Source organism: Stylophora pistillata, chromosome 5, assembly GCF_964205215.1.
Source record: "Stylophora pistillata chromosome 5, jaStyPist1.2, whole genome shotgun sequence".
Lineage (NCBI taxonomy): Eukaryota > Metazoa > Cnidaria > Anthozoa > Scleractinia > Pocilloporidae > Stylophora > Stylophora pistillata.
The window spans coordinates 29,932,717-29,950,709 of NC_142523.1; the positions used below are offsets into that span (position 1 = coordinate 29,932,717).

The window sequence follows — 17,993 nt, forward strand, 5'->3', positions numbered from 1 at the left end:
CTGACCTTTCACAAATGTTGAATGCATTCCAGTAATTTTGAATCGGAGCACTTTCAGATCGAGTGTTGAGAAACCAAATCAAGGAATTTAAAACAGCAAATCAGAAGAAAGGAAAGTTCGTAAGAGCCAATGAGAACTAAAAGTGAAATTACGACATTCGATTGAAATTGCTCTAAACGACAAATACAATGATCTTATCCTTGATATTTTCACCGTTATTGAGCTCCTGGACAAAACTGCCCCGCTCTCATCTCTGTCTCAGTTGAAACTTCCATCACCTCGATAGCGCGAAACTAAAAGGTATCCAATGTATCTTTCACGTTAGTTCACCTCCTGAAAAGCAGCCCCCGCTTCTTTACATGGGACATTTCAGCCAACGGAATTCTCCATGAAACACACTAAAATGTTACATACCTCATTTGTAAGGTTAAGCCTTGAAGTATGCGATCATTTCCATGCTAAACATCTTAACACTAAGAAGGATCTAAACAGTCACTGAATCTTTTTAATTTTTTTTTGTTTTAGCTTCAAGGCATTTACAATCGAGTTGAAAGAAACTTTCCATTCTAATCATTATTTCAATATGTATCTTAGAGAAAGCCCGATTTTGATCCACTTTTTCCGTCACACAACGGTGCAAAATCAATGTTGCGTGACAGAGAAAAAGCGTGACAAGAGGACTACGATTGCGCTCCCTGCTGTCAAAAAGGCTGCTCAATACCGTTTTAAATATTGTATATACAATAAAGGATTAATCAAGTATAACAAATACGTTGATATCATGTTTCGAAATAAAGAATCAACATAACTGAAAATAAATTGAGCCGGTTAATAAACTCTTCAACCTCAGTCACTAACATCTAATTTCCCCTTACAATATCACTTCTAAATCAAACGCTACGGTTATGAGTAAAAAGAAAATGATCTCAACTGAATGAAGCTCTGGATTGTAAAAAAAAAAATTTCCTTCGCGTCAGTACCATCACTAATGTAAAGGACACAGTATGGGGAACATGCCTACCGATGTTCAGGGGGCGTAGAGGGCTAAAGGAAGTCTTCCTTGAATCTCCCAAGATTTTCTACAATCTAATTTTGTGCATAAGTGGGATGATAGTGTTTTCCATTGTTGATATAAAACCTTGTTGACGCAGTTCTCAAAATTTGGCAGAATTGAAGATAGCTAAAACGAAGTTTAGCTAAAGAAGGGCAAACTGTTGGTTTCACAACCGGCCGACTGTTATTCAGGTACAAGCTACAAAAAAAATTATGAGTTTGGTTACGATATCTTTCTACTAGCAAACATGGCGAACAAACATGGCGGTACACACACACACACAGACACACACACAGACACACACACAGACACACACACAGAGACACACACACACACACACACACACACACACACACAAACCATAATTGCATCGATCTTTCTAACACTAAATACCTCATCTTCGTTTACGCCAAAAAAATTAAACTTCAAAAGATCGTTTTTGATAATTCAAAGACAGTTTGTCTCACAATTTGTGGCAGGTGTAACTTGGGGGAGGAGAAAGGGGGGAGAAACTGCCTGGAAGGGAGGTAATCTGGTACTCTCTCCCTTTTTTCCCCCTTCCTTTCCCATCTCCTATCATATCTACCTCACGGAGTAATCTATAATCTTCGTGACTTTCGATGGTCTAGCATTTAAATACTCAGGCATTAAAGGGCTACTCTCCACCAAATTTTAACATTTGATTAAAATGTAGATATTTTGCCAAAACAACTACTGGAAGAAGAAAAAGTTCCCTAAAACCTTTCATTCGATTGAAATCCTGGTGCAAAAGCGCGAAACTCACTCAATTCAATGACCGGAAGTTGAAATGGCTCCTAGTTAAACATAGCCTGCGAACAGGCTCCCCGTTTAATCAGACGTGGGGACACAGAAACCTTCCCCTTCCTTCCCCTGCTTCGCGCCCTCCAAGCCGGGAGCCTGTTCGCAGGCTCAGTTAAACACGTAATCAATGACGTAATAGGAGAACTGAAAAAAAACGAGCGATCTTACTGGAGTCCAACTCTGGAGATTCGAGTTTTCCTTTTCGGATTCATGGTCGGTGATCGAGAGTGCAGACGCTCAAGGAACTGAACCATATATGTGTTTGAGCCTTAAGACAGTGAGGCTAGTTCTGACTCCTCGAAAGAACCAGATTAAGCCGATCCATTCGAGCGATTACGAAACAGACTGGTAAGCGATTTCTCTGAGTTACAATTTTCGCTTTTCGACGAAATCTCTTCGTTTGTCACTTCACAAAGTGAAGTGATCGTTAGATTTGAGAAATGCAGCAGTGTTTGGCCTTAAAAATGTAGGACCTCAACTTGATTAGACCGGCATTTGTTTTTAACACAATAAAGCTATTCTTTCACATTCGCTGCACGTGTTATGTAAATCTTAAACCTGCGTAATTCCTCATTCTTTTACTTCTTCTTCACCTTCTTCCTCTTGATCCAAATTTTCCTCCTCACTCTGAACCGGGGTCGACGTAATAAACTCCTTGAGCGAAGTGCGTTGTGTGCTTTTACTCTTTACTGGAACGGACGTCTGACAACCTGCCAAGTTATTTTAGCGTGTGTTTTGGTTACTTTCTTCGGGACGGCCAAACTACTGTCACAACAGATTTGTATTTTTATGTATTTTCAAGTGACTAAATTTGCCTCTAGCGGTACGACTGCTCCGAAATTGCACAGAGAAATCTTTCCCTATTTTGGGAGTTTGGGTGCTGACATCTTGAGCTTGGGGTGAATGCTACCGATGCAAAACCTAATTGTTCGGTAACTCTCTTTGGAAAGGGAGAGCTGTTCATTTTCTATATGTGCATCGAGGATCTGGAACACGCACCGGGTAAATGAGTTGGGTTATAAGTTTGAAAGAGCTTTTTGCTACATTTTTCATTCAATGAATACAGGTTCATATTTGATATTATATATGCAGGGCTAAAAAGATTAAGAAAAGTTATTAAAATGCTAAAACCAAACGTTTTCGGCTGTTTGTCATCATCAGGGTTGAAAGTGTTGACCGTCTGTACATACATATATATCTTATGTGATTCCCGATGGGAAAAGTTTGGAGACATAAGAAATGACTTGTTTGTTCAAACTGGGGCGGAATTGTTGGATCATTAGCCCCTCGACGATCCTACGCTTGTGGAATGTTTCTGCTGAGGAGAGAACACGCCAAGTGAAAGAATGTGATGGATTTTCTCGCAGGTGTTTTGGAGGTTCAGAGGTGTGAGTAGGTCAGCTTTATATTTATTTTCCAGGTAATACATACCCCCTTGCAGCTTTCCGTTTTCTGTATGCTCCACGTAGTTGTTGACGATTTTGTTTTGATAATCCCGCGCTAGTGTCACGGACTTGTGAAGATGAGAGTTTTTTTTTCGTCCTCGAGCCTTTGTTTCTTTTCTACGGGCGAATTAATATCAAAAATTAAGGGAACAGCATTGTATTTTAGAAAGGGCTTTCATCTTTAAACCCATAGATTTCACCAGAACCGACTGTTCCTCAAAAGAACTTGCAGTGAAGTAGTGAATGCTGCACAGACAGCTAGAGTTTGTTGGGTTCTCAAAATCAGATCGCGTGTTTTTCACGGCTCTCATCCATAACCTGGCGAAATTAGGATCTTCGGGCCATTTATGAAGGCTTACTCCATCGTTACGAGTATTGGAACATCCACCAGCCACACATCGTTGCGGTATTACTGTATTTTTGGGGCGCGCTTTTTACTGAGTCCTTTTACTGAGCTACATCGCAAAAAAAAATGTTTTGTGTAGTCTTACATGACAACAGAAAAGAAGCTAACTACATAGAAACTAACTGCACACCAGCAACTCCATAAAGTTTAATCACGCTTCCTGAAATACCGACCAAAATCCTCTTTAGTTTATAAGCTCCGTATCATCATCCAACGACCGAGGAAAGAGCTCAGCAGAACTATGAACTGTGCTGCTACCATTTGTTTTATTAACATAACATTGAAACATTGTAACAAGAGTTCCTTTTTATTTAAAAATCTTACGTGATCAGAAAAAACAAGCGCGCGCGGAAAAATAGTCTTAGCATTTGCTCACGTCAGCAGTATACACCCACGGGCAAATATTAGATGATGAATTAACCAACCAGAGCGCGCGCTTTGCTTTAGTTATGTTATAAATGAAAATGGAAAAATCAATAGACGAAACTTCTAAATATGTCTCTTACGACTTGTTCCGATACCAGTGATGAAAAAGAATAAACTTTCGACAGCACTAGCATAACAGCTTTCACAAAAACAGTATTTTCAAATAAAATTGCAGTTTCTGTGCTATCTTTAAGCCCTATAATAAAAGTAACAAAAATGACTGGGATTTGCCACACACGTACAGTGCGAGTAACCATTCTAAGCAACAGGGGCTCTCCCACTTTACGCGTGCGCACTTGCACTCTTGTGCCAATTCCGTAGTCTGTGGAACTATAACTAAAATCTATTCGACCGTCAACCCTAGGAAACAGAAAACGTTTGTATGTAAGACTGATAAATTAATACTTGTAATATCATAATGTACGATCCGTACAGTAGGGTGAACAGCGGAGAAGGCAATAAATGCAATGATGTCATTTACTTAAAATTTACAAGTATTTTTCAAAAACATGGGCCATCTTATGTCAAAAGCCCTCTGTACATAACTCTATCAAAACATTATGTAGCACAGAATTTCAGCTTTATATTGCTTAAAGTATTGAGAGAATTCAACTGTACATACAAAAATCATGGTAATTGTACTTTTTGCTGTTATCTAAAATTCAATTCTCCCCATATACAATTTGGTGTTTGATCAATTGATATCTAGATAAATAGATAGTTTATGCGCAAAAAAAAAGCTAGCCGCCACTAAGCTGAATTGTGTATTTACAATACAGTGTAAAATATAATATAATTGCCAACGAGCAGCTGTGGCCAAGAGGCGGCAGCATTATAGAGCCGTGTGCGCATGAGCTGCAAGGAGAAAAAATCTCGATTTTGTGCAACATAAGATAACAATAGACTTTTCGTCAGCCAATCATTTTGAGATTTGTAAATGTGACAGAGTTATTAGACATATTTTGGAATAAACTAGAGGCTGTTATTTCAATCATTTCGCGATTTGTAAATGTGACAGAGTCACTAGACACATATTTTGGAATAGATTAGAGACTCTTATATTTCAGTATTTTTCTATATTTTATCGTAGTGATTTTTCTACTTTTAGGATACGATCTGGTGATCGTTTTGGAATGAAGTATATCATGGTGTTATAAACGGATATGCGCAAGTTACGCCTCCTTGTAAGACGTGATTTCTCAGGCGCCGTTTAAGTAATTTTCTTCGGCAAAATTATCTAGCTTGTTTTCAGTTGATATAATTATCACATCTCGATAGCAAAACAAGTACAGGACGTCCTTACCGCGCGCTGCAATTCGGAAGGGCGAAGTTTTGGCAACAAGTTGCAGAATCGAATGTTGTCCTACGCTTGTTAGTTTCACATAAGTAGAGGCTGTTTTAGTTAGTTCTTCAGTCAGTGGTTATTTTGAGTTACATTGGAAATTAACATACAATGTCCAAACTGAAACCATCACAGATATTGTTTCCTTTACAAACAACCATTATCTGAGTAAACCATGTCTTAATGCAGCAATGAATATATAGCTAATTGCCATTGAACAATTGAGGCTGCAATAGTTCGCTGAACACGTTTTCCTTTTGTTATGTTTTTTTTTTGTTCTGTTTCATTACGCAAAAGCTTTGATATGATGCAATTGACTATGTAAACCATGTCTTACTACAGTAATCCAAATAGAGACAATGGTCATTGAACAGGTAACAATGGAACATTTTGCTCAACATGTTTTTGTTTTGATATACACGATGCAGTTGACTATGTAAGCCATGCCCTGATGCAGCAATTCACATAGAGACAATTGCCATTAAACAGTTAACGATGCTACATTTCGCTCAACTTGTTCTTGTTTTGTCATCTACGATGCAGTTAAGTATGTAAACCATGCCTTAATGCAGCAATTCACAATTTCCATTAAACAGTTAACAATGCAATAGTTTGCTCAACATGTTCATGTTTTGTATAGGTAATCACATGATTTCGAGTGCAATTTGGAATAAATAAGCATGAGTAAATTTTTTCAAAGACTAACAAAATTGCATGAGCCCGTAGAGCAAGTGCAATTTCTGGTCTTTGAAAAAATTTACGAGTGCTTATTTATTCCAAATTGCTGGAGAAAAACATGTGATTATCTATTAATAATATGCATGAGAACTACGAGGTAGCTTCTCATAACTACGCAGAAGAAGAGCGCGCACATCACGTGCAAAAATAATTTATTCAAACCCTGCAAGTGACATTGACCTTCACATTGACCTTGACATTGACATTGATCAATCATTCTGACCAATCAGCATGTCTGATTTGTTTCCTTCTTTGCACTGAATTAACTCTCTTCTGCACTGAATTAACTCTTTTCTGCACTTAATTAACTGAAAACAGCATTCATCTTAACCAATTAGAACTGAGAAATTTTTTCATGTATATTTAACAATTATTCCACGAGCGCGCGTTGGATATGAGATGGCGACGATAGTCAACGAGGCGCCTAGCGCCTCGTTGGCTATAGTCATCTCATATCCAACAAGTGCGAGTGGAATCATTGTTTTCTTAAAAACGTTAAATTAAATTATTAAATTTTCTTAAATTTTTAGCTCTCTTTTAATTTTAAGTTGACACATACGCTTACCATATTTGTAGATTATGGTATATTGGCTGATATACCATAATGGCTAAGCCAATAAAAAGTCTGGAATTGCATTATCCAATGATCTAGTTTTTAATAATATTAGATATATATATATATATATATATAATAAAGTTATTATATATATATATATATATATATATATATATATATATATAATAAAGTTCAATACAACTACTAAAAACCTTTGTATTGCCAAGTAAGTTACTTTATTTTCCCAGAGAAATTATTAAGTCTGAAAAAACCTAATGGGAAAAGGTTAAAAAGATACTGGTAGCTGCAGCCGTAAATGATGTCATGATGAAAATAGAAAACTCCAGATATAAGCCCGCGCTCGTGCTTTTAAGAAATGCCTTCGGGTTTGTTTTTACAAACGACTTAAGAAGAACAATCAATAACAAAAGTAATTGAGAAGAAACTGCTGTCGACTGGTTGCTGTAAATTTCTAAAAATTAAACACAGTTCTTTTAAGATTATACAAATTTAAAAAATCTGAGCGCTAGAAATAAGCTTAAGGATTCGAAAGTTATTAACATCTCCTACAAAATGGTATTTAAATTTCGATCTAAATGTTAAGATTGTGTCTTCCTCGTTGGCACCTAGCGATAGGTACTACTAGTATAGTACAGTAATATCTAAAATAATATCTTGTAATAGTGAGTATAATATAATGATAGGAATAAAGTCTTATATAAATAATATTGTTCAAAACTGGATCATTGGATAATGCAATTCAAGACTTTTTATTGGCTTAGCCATTATGGTATATCAGCCAATATACCATAATCTACAAATATGGCAAGCGTACGTGTCAGATTAAAATTAAAAGGGAGCTAAAAACTGAATAAAATTTAATTTAATTTAACCTTTTTAATAAAACAATTATTCCACTCGCGCTTGTTGGATATGAGATGATTATAGCCAACTCGGCGCTACGCGCCTCGTTGGCTATCCATCATCTTATATCCAACGCGCGCTCGTGGAATAATTGTTAAAATTCCTATAAATATAATGAAAGCTTGAACTGTTAAATTATATACGTCATCGATCTCATTTACAAAACTCACCAAGCACTAAAGTTCGTTGTTAATACACGATCTTACTAAAAAACTATTTTTGAAACGCTTGGTCTTTCATTTGGAAATCGCAGAACGCCTTTTGCGCCTAAGACTATAACACGACGGCCCTGATGATTGAAGCATTTTATGTAAGCGATGAGCCGGGTCATTAGCAATCGAGAGAAAGATCTATGGTTTTTCTTTCTCTTTTTACAAATAAACTATCTGTCTATCTATCTATCTCAACCTTATTCGAATGTCCTCTTCTAGAATGTTCTGATTAAAGACCTTTTTTCAGTACGGCATTGTAACAATCATGAAGTAAAAAAACCAAAAGAGTACTAACTGAGCCTTTCACCGGAAGGAAAATTTTTCACCGAACAATTTAGTATTCAGTTTACCTAGAGTTTACATGTACTAGTTGATATTTTACTTTCTTCAGTTTTCTTTCTTTCTACAGTTTACATGTACTAGTTGATATTTTACTCTCTTCAGTTTTCTTTCTTTCTACAGTTTACATGTACCGGTTGACGTTTTACTTTTTCTTTTACATGTAATTTATTGCTTGCTCATGAGCTGATCAATTAGATTAAACAGAAACTAACTACGTTTTCTAATACAACTACATGACTTGTATATTCTGTATAAAAAATGGAAATGAAATGCATAAAGAGGACCTATTGAATCATGTTCATTACTGTTTCAAACCTTTTTCTTTGACCTTCTTTCTCTTTTCAGCAATGAAGATGATTAACAAAAGAACAAGGGCTTCAACAACGATACCAATAAAAGGCCACAAAGGGCCCAATGGATCTGTTAAAACAAAACAAAAAAGCAAACAATAAAACAACATGATAACATTGACGGGTCAAACCATTTGTTGAACAAAACCTACAGGAGGCTGAGTGACTCTTTAGGATTGTGATACCTCTAGTATAACTTGCAATCACATATTATGTTGTTGTAAGAAATGCCATCATTCAATTATATTTTGAATCAAATGAAAGCAACTGGGATTTCAAGAATCGTAATGCTCATGTTAAAATAACCAAAAAAGTATTAAATAAATATAGATACTGATAATTATAGTGATATTGATAATGCTCAAGATGATGACAATGATAATAATGGTAAATAATAAATAATGGTAACATGACCAAGTAGATTCCAATTGGGTCTGTAATCGTACCAGTGATTAACAAAATCAGACAAACATGCAGAGCAGGAGTCTGATTTGTCAATCACAGCTGAAAAGTAAAGCTGTAAGTACAAACATGGTTGTTGCTATGGTTACTGCAATTAATTTTGTCATTGGTGGATATCTAAGCTGAGTGGACCTAGTATGATTAGCTGCTTTAGCTGTCTGATTACAGCCAACTGTCTGATTACACTGTCGGATTACAAACCCTGTAAAGGAATAATAAGTGAAAAATAAAGCAACAAAAAGCACTGATCCCATTTGAGGGAATTGCAATGGCTATGATCACACTAATAATAATGATAAAAACAACATTACCTGTTTGCTACTACATGTAAATGCAGCTGACAGTGATAATTCTGAGGAAAACATAATTGTACATGTAAACCAGGACATAATCCTCTGATCCCTAACAGTGACTTAAAGTGCACCTGACCCCTAAATTTTTTTTTCACTTAAAAAAAATGTTCCTGCTTTGGTGAGTATTTCCTCGAAAAAATTGTTGGATTTGGTTAAATCCTAACTTTTTTATGCCCTGTTGAAGTCGAGATATGAATGGACCACGACCGCGTAAATGGGCATCTGGGCAGAGTAGACTTGTGACGTCACTTCGAGAAGACGCTCAAGGAATTCTCAGCCAGTGGTTGACCTGCGAAAGCCGTTCTAGCACTAGATTCATTCTGCGGCATATTTGCGACCAATATCGATCTAACATTCCAAACATAACCTGTGAACTGTGCAAAATGGCGCGAAATACAGATTGTTGGGTTCTCAAAGTGACGTCACATTAGTCGCCAGACTCTTGATCCTTGAAACGCTGTCGTGAGTCAAAATGGCGGTGATTTTAATGCGATTTTCCATACTTCACCGGGGCACAAAAATTTAAGGATTTGACCAAATCCAAAAATGTTTTTGGAAGGGATACTCACCAAAGCATAAAGATTTTTTTTAACATGAAAAAGAAATTTAGGAGTTAGGTGCACTTTAAGCATCTACACATAGAATGTAATTTTCCCCTTAAGGGAGGTTAACGACCTGAGACAAAAACTTAAAGAGAAGGAAAAGGAACTTAAAGGAAAAGAAAAAGAGCTTCAAGAGAAAGAAAAGGTACTTCAAGTAAAAGAAGAACAGAGGCTTGCCTTGCAAGAACAGTTACACGCAGATGTCTCTCCATTTTGCATTCTCCCTCCTAAACCAACACACCTCATCGCTGCTCGAGAATCTGAAGTTGATGAAATTATGCGAAACCTGCAAACATTAAAACGCACCGATGATGGGATGAGCATACTGTATTTGTCAGGAAATCCAGGAAGTGGCAAATCTCAGCTGGCCCGTTTAGCAGCCAAGCGATTCTACGACGAAGTCAAAGAAACACCTCCCGCAGCTTCATTTGTCATGACACTGAATGCTGAAAGCCCAGAAACAATTTTGAACTCGTATGTCGATTTTGCTCAACATTGCAAATGTCCCGGATATGAAATAACAAACACTTACGGCTCGAAGGATTTGAACACAGACGACAAGATTTCATATCTCAAGTCCCTAATAGGTGCAAAAATTAAGCATTACACTTCATGGCTGGTGGTAGTTGATAATGGGAACTCTCTTTCAAGCGGTCTTTTGCCTGATGCAGGAAACGAGGTGTGGGCAAGGGGCCAGATGCTAATAACAACGCAGGGCACTGCGTCTATGCCGTTAACAAGCTCTTCCGTACAAAACCTTTCCGTCAGCGCAGGAATGCAACCTAACGACGCATGCTCTTTGCTGAGCATTCTTTCTGATATCCCAATTAATGACATAGAGAAAGAAGTTGCTAAGGTATTAGACTACCAGCCACTTGCCCTAGCGGCTGCAGCCACGTATGTGCGACAAGTTCGTCAGAGTAAGGTATCCTCGAAATTTGGCTGGAGCGACTACCTGAAGAAATTGGAAGAGGGGAAACGAAGTGCTACTGAAATCAGACTTGCTGAGAGCAATCCAAGCTATCCAAACGCCATGAGCAAAGTAATAACACTCGCTGTCGAAAAGGCGATGGCGGACGATATAATTTTCCATCACATCTTCAATTTTCTCTCTGTGTGTGCATTACAGCCGATCCTTCAAGAAGCTGTTATCGAGTACGTCAGAGCAGTAGATGAAGATTTTGAAGATGAAGATATGATGAGAATGAGAATGAATCAATGTTCATTATTGCTGATTGAAGAAAAAGAAGAAGAGGAAGAAGAAGAGGAAGAAGAAGAGGAAGAAGAAGAAAAGGTGAGTGGTGTCTATATTCGAGCTCATAGTATTGTTCACGATGTTATTAAATCTGCGACGAAAGATTGGACAAAGGATGAACTTTACGAAGTGGTATATGGGGCTGTAATGTCATTCTCAAAATTCGAAAAATTAGCTTCTATTGATGTGGGAACAAAATTAGCTCCCCATTTAAAGATGTTAAGCTTAAAACTTGAACATGTGGTAATTAGAAAAGAAAAGCCAGAATTCTCCGAAAGAGCACTTAAGTCTTTGAGTTCTTACGCTGGTGGCCTTTGCACCCTCGGTGACATGTGCCATGACCACAGTGAGTTTGGAGCAGCGTTAGTCTTTTATAAATTGCAGTTAAAAATGATTGAAACAAGTCACGAAGGAGAGGACCTGAAAAAAGCTGCATGTTATAGCAACTTGGGTATTGTACATAACGAGCTGGGCAAAACACACCAAGCAGAAGACTACTATAATCATGCACTGGAGATTGAGCTGAAGAAACTGGGACCTGATCATGTTGATGTTGCAGCCTCTTACAACAATCTGGGTAGTTTACACAGTGACCTGGGCGAAACAGATCAAGCAAAAGACTACTATAAGCGTGCACTGGAGATTCGTCTGAAGAAGCTTGGAACTGATCATGTTCATGTTGCAGCCTCTTACAACAATCTGGGTAGTTTACACAGTGCCCTGGGCGAAACAGATCAAGCAAAAGACTACTATAAGCGTGCCCTGGAGATTCGTCTGAAGAAGCTTGGACCTGATCATGTTAAAGTTGCAGCCTCTTACAACAATCTGGGTAGTTTACACAGTGACCTGGGCGAAACCGATCAAGCAAAAGACTACTATAAGCGTGCACTGGAGATTCGTGTGAAGAAGCTTGGACCTGATCATGTTCATGTTGCAGCCTCTTACAACAATCTGGGTAGTTTACACAGTGACCTGGGCGAAACAGATCAAGCAAAAGACTACTATAAGCGTGCACTGGAGATTCGTCTGAAGAAGCTTGGACCTGATCATGTTAAAGTTGCAGCCTTTTACAACAATCTGGGTAGTTTACACAGTGACCTGGGCGAAACAGATCAAGCAAAAGACTACTATAAGGGTGCACTGGAGATTCGTCTGATGAAGCTAGGACCTGATCATGTTAATGTTGCAACCTCTTACAACAATCTTGGTAGTTTACACAGTGACCTGGGCGAAACAGATCAAGCAAAAGACTACTATAATCAATCACTGGAGATTCGTCTGAAGAAGCTTGGACCTGATCATGTTGATGTTGCAGCCTCTTACAACAATCTGGGTAGTTTACACAGTGACCTGGGCGAAACAGATCAAGCAAAAGACTACTATAAGCGTGCACTGGAGATTCGTCTGAAGATGCTTGGACCTGATCATGTTAAAGTTGCAGCCTCTTATAACAATCTGGGTAGTTTACACAGTGACCTGGGCGAAACAGATCAAGCAAAAGACTACTATAAGCGTGCACTGGAGATTCTTCTGAAGAAGCTAGGACCTGATCATGTTGATGTTGCAACCTCTTATTACAATCTGGGTATTTTATACAAAGCGCTGGGCGAAACAGGTCAAGCAAAAGACTACTATAATCAATCACTGGAGATTCGTCTGAAAAAGCTTGGACCTGATCATGTTGATGTTGCAGCCTCTTACAACAATCTAGGTAGTTTACACAGTGACCTGGTCAAAACAGAGCAAGCAAAAGACTACTATAAGCGTGCACTGCAGATTCGTCTGAAGAAGCTTGGACCTGATCATGTTGATGTTGCAGCCTCTTACAACAATCTGGGTATTTTACACAAAGCGCTGGGCGAAACAGATCAAGCAAAAGACTACTATAATCAATCACTGGAGATTCGTCTGAAGAAGCTTGGACCTGATCATGTTGATGTTGCAGCCTCTTACAACAATCTGGGTAGTTTACACAGTGACCTGGGCGAAACAGATCAAGCAAAAGACTACTATAAGCGTGCACTGGAGATTCGTCTGAAGAAGCTTGGACCTGATCATGTTCATGTTGCAGCCTCTTACAACAATCTGGGTAGTTTACACAGTGACCTGGGCGAAACAGATCAAGCAAAAGACTACTATAAGCGTGCACTGGAGATTCGTCTGAAGAAGCTTGGACCTGATCATGTTAAAGTTGCAGCCTCTTACAACAATCTGGGTAGTTTACACAGTGACCTGGGCGAAACAGATCAAGCAAAAGACTACTATAAGGATGCACTGGAGATTCGTCTGATGAAGCTAGGACCTGATCATGTTAATGTTGCAACCTCTTACAACAATCTTGGTAGTTTACACAGTGACCTGGGCGAAACAGATCAAGCAAAAGACTACTATAATCAATCACTGGAGATTCGTCTGAAGAAGCTTGGACCTGATCATGTTGATGTTGCAGCCTCTTAAAACAATCTGGGTAGTTTACACAGTGACCTGGGCGAAACAGATCAAGCAAAAGACTACTATAAGCGTGCACTGGAGATTCGTCTGAAGATGCTGGGACCTGATCATGTTAAAGTTGCAGCCTCTTATAACAATCTGGGTAGTTTACACAGTGACCTGGGCGAAACAGATCAAGCAAAAGACTACTATAAGCGTGCACTGGAGATTCTTCTGAAGAAGCTAGGACCTGATCATGTTGATGTTGCAACCTCTTATTACAATCTGGGTATTTTATACAAAGCGCTGGGCGAAACAGGTCAAGCAAAAGACTACTATAATCAATCACTGGAGATTCGTCTGAAAAAGCTTGGACCTGATCATGTTGATGTTGCAGCCTCTTACAACAATCTAGGTAGTTTACACAGTGACCTGGGCGAAACAGAGCAAGCAAAAGACTACTATAAGCGTGCACTGCAGATTCGTCTGAAGAAGCTTGGACCTGATCATGTTGATGTTGCAGCCTCTTACAACAATCTGGGTACTTTACACAAAGCGCTGGGCGAGACAGATCAAGCAAAAGACTACTATAATCAATCACTGGAGATTCGTCTGAAGAAGCTTGGACCTGATCATGTTGATGTTGCAGCCTCTTACCACAATCTGGGTAGTTTACACAGTGACCTGGGCGAAACAGATCAAGCAAAAGACTACTATAAGCGTGCACTGGAGATTCGTCTGAAGAAGCTTGGACCTGATCATGTTAAAGTTGCAGCCTGTTACAACAATCTGGGTAGTTTACACAGTGACCTGGGCGAAACAGATCAAGCAAAAGACTACTGTAATCAATCACTGGAGATTCGTCTGAAGAAGCTTGGACCTGATCATGTTGATGTTGCAGCCTCTTACAACAATCTCGGTAGTTTACACAGTGACCTGGACGAAACAGATCAAGCAAAAGACTACTATAATCAATCACTGGAGATTCGTTTAAAGAAGCTTGGACCTGTTCATGTTGATGTTGCAGCCTCTTACAACAATCTGGGTAGTTTACACAGTGACCTGGGCGAAACAGATCAAGCAAAAGACTACTGTAAGTGTGCACTGGAGATTCTTCTGAAGAAGCTAGGACCTGATCATGTTGATGTTGCAGCCTCTTACAACAATCTGGGTATTTTACACAAAGCGCTGGGCGAGACAGATCAAGCAAAAGACTACTATAATCAATCACTGGAGATTCGTCTGAAGAAGCTTGGACCTGATCATGTTGATGTTGCAGGCTCTTACAACAATCTGGGTAGTCTACACAGTGACCTGGGCGAAACAGATCAAGCAAAAGACTACTATAAGCGTGCACTGGAGATTCGTCTGAAGAAGCTAGGACCTGATCATGTTGATGTTGCAACCTCTTCCAACAATCTGGGTATTTTACACAAAGCGCTGGGCGAAACAGATCAAGCAAAAGACTACTATAATCAATCACTGGAGATTCGCCTGAAAAAGCTTGGACCTGATCATGTTGATGTTGCAGCCTCTTACAACAATCTGGGTAGTTTACACAGTGACCTGGGCGATACAGATCAAGCAAAAGACTACTATAAGCGTGCACTGGAGACTCGTCTGAAGAAGCTTGGACCTGATCATGTTGATGTTGCAGCCTCTTACAACAATCTGGGTAGTCTACACAGTGACCTGGGCGAGACAGATCAAGCAAAAGACTACTATAAGCGTGCACTGGAGATTCGTCTGAAGAAGCTTGGACCTGATCATGTGAAAGTTGCAGCCTCTTACAACAATCTGGGTAGTTTACACAGTGACCTGGGCGAAACAGATCAAGCAAAAGACTACTATAAGCGTGCACTGGAGATTCTTCTAAAGAAGCTAGGACCTGATCATGTTGATGTTGCAACCTCTTACAACAATCTGGGTATTTTACACAAAGCGCTGGGCGAAACAGATCAAGCAAAAGACTACTATAATCAATCACTGGAGATTCGTCTGAAGAAGCTTGGACCTGATCATGTTGATGTTGCAGCCTCTTACAACAATCTGGGTAGTCTACACAGTGACCTGGGCGAAACAGATCAAGCAAAAGACTACTATAAGCGTGCACTGGAGATTCGTCTGAAGAAGCTTGGACCTGATCATGTTAAAGTTGCAGCCTCTTACAACAATCTGGGTAGTTTACACAGTGACCTGGGCGAAACAGATCAAGCAAAAGTCTACTATAAGCGTGCACGGGAGATTCTTCTGAAGAAGCTAGGACCTGATCATGTTCATGTTGCAACCTCTTAAAACAATCTGGGTATTTTACACAAAGCGCTGGGCGAAACAGATCAAGCAAAAGACTACTATAATCAATTACTGGAGATTCGTCTGAAGAAGCTTGGACCTGATCATGTTGATGATGCAGCCTCTTACAACGATCTGGGTAGTTTACGCAGTGACCTGGGCGAAACAGATCAAGCAAAAGACTACTATAAGCGTGCACTGGAGATTCTTCTAAAGAAGCTAGGACCTGATCATGTTCATGTTGCAGCCTCTTACAACAATCTGGGTAGTTTACACAGTGACCTTGGCGAAACAGATCAAGCAAAAGACTACTATAAGCGTGCACTGGAGATTCTTCTGAAGAAGCTAGGACCTGATCATGTTGATGTTGCAACCTCTTACTACAATCTGGGTATTTTACACAAAGCGCTGGGCGATACAGATCAAGCGAAAGACTACTATAATCAATCACTGGAGATTCGTCTGAAGAAGCTTGGACCTGATCATGTTCATGTTGCAGCCTCTTACAACAATCTGGGTAGTTTACACAGTGACCTGGGCGAAACAGATCAAGTAAAAGACTACTATAAGCGTGCACTGGAGATTCGTCTGAAGAAGCTTGGAACTGATCATGTTGATGTTGCAGCCTCTTACAACAATCTGGGTAGTTTACACAGTGACCTGGGCGAAACAGATCAAGCAAAAGACTACTATAAGCGTGCACTGGAGATTCGTCTGAAGAAGCTTGGACCCGATCATGTTGATGTTGCAGCCTATTAAAACAATCTGGGTAACTTGCACAGTGACCTGAGCGAACTCCAAGAGGCCAAGCATTGTCTTGATCGAGCACTGGTAATTTTTATTTCGAGATACCGTCAAGATCATGTTAGGGTACGAGAGGTCAGGAGGAACTTCTCTCGGCTACAACAGAAAAGGAGGTGCTTCGTGAATTAAGGTTTAAGCTGCTTTGAAAAGAACAGAAGATGGACTTGTAGATAGTCTAGAAACTGGGCTAATTTAAAAACGGCGAAGGCCTTAAATTCTTTTTAGACGTTGCTGTCCCTTTGCTGGAGAAGTTTCGCCAGAATCTAGACCGTTTTGATATTTTCGCTATATTTGATATCATTTGAGCTTCTTGTATCCTGATCTGCAAACTCTGTGATCGGAGACAGGTTAAAGACGTTTCTTTGCTTGAAGTCCCACGTTCAGGACAAAATCGTTTATGAATCGCCATATAGTGCTGCTTCTTCTGAATTATGACTTTTGATTGATTGGCTTGTGTACATATCACTCTCTTCTTATCAGCAACGTAAATTTATAAAGTAAAAGATAGCCTGGTGGTTTCGTTATGTTTTATATTTGATGGAACTTAAACTAAAAACAGGCTCCTCCTGTAAGAAGGAGTATAATTGACAAGGTTTCCAAATGAATAGCTCAGGACTTAATAGCACTGTAGATCTCAGTCTGAGAAGTTTCAAAGTATTGTAATAGATTAAGAGACTCCTTGTGATATTACCTTAGAATTTGAAATTTCGTTGAAGTGGAGACATAAACGCTTTATCTATTATTTTCTCATACATTCTTAGATGAATGTCGCGCGTTAACTACAGAGTGTACGAGAAGCTTCGTTTAATCGGGATGATTAGATCTAGTAATGGTTGATTTCGACTCGGTGCATCTCAGTTCACCGATCTTTAGAATAATGACGGACTATATATACATTAGCCTTTTGTGAGAGCTTACATAAGTTTATATATTTGTTTGCGGTCAAATGCGAGATCGTAAGAGATGATGTCTTTTTCAAATACACGGACATGTTTTTGCATCAAATAGATACTTGTGTGGTTATTATCTTTCGATTTTACTTTTGGAGCGTGCAGTGGCCCCTCCCCACCCAGATTATTCAAGTATGATTTGTTTTAGCGTCACTCCTTTGGCAAGCTCGTTATCTTGTTTTTTATTATACTGGGTGAAACTCGAAGAGAGTGCCAAACTTTAGCAGC

At 39.1% G+C, this 17,993-nt stretch overlaps 1 pseudogene; it reads left to right on the plus strand.

Annotated features, from left to right (window-relative positions):
- Positions 1 to 9,623: 9,623 nt before the first annotated feature.
- On the plus strand, positions 9,624 to 16,906 carry LOC148731364 (uncharacterized; annotated as a pseudogene).
- Positions 16,907 to 17,993: the final 1,087 nt, after the last annotated feature.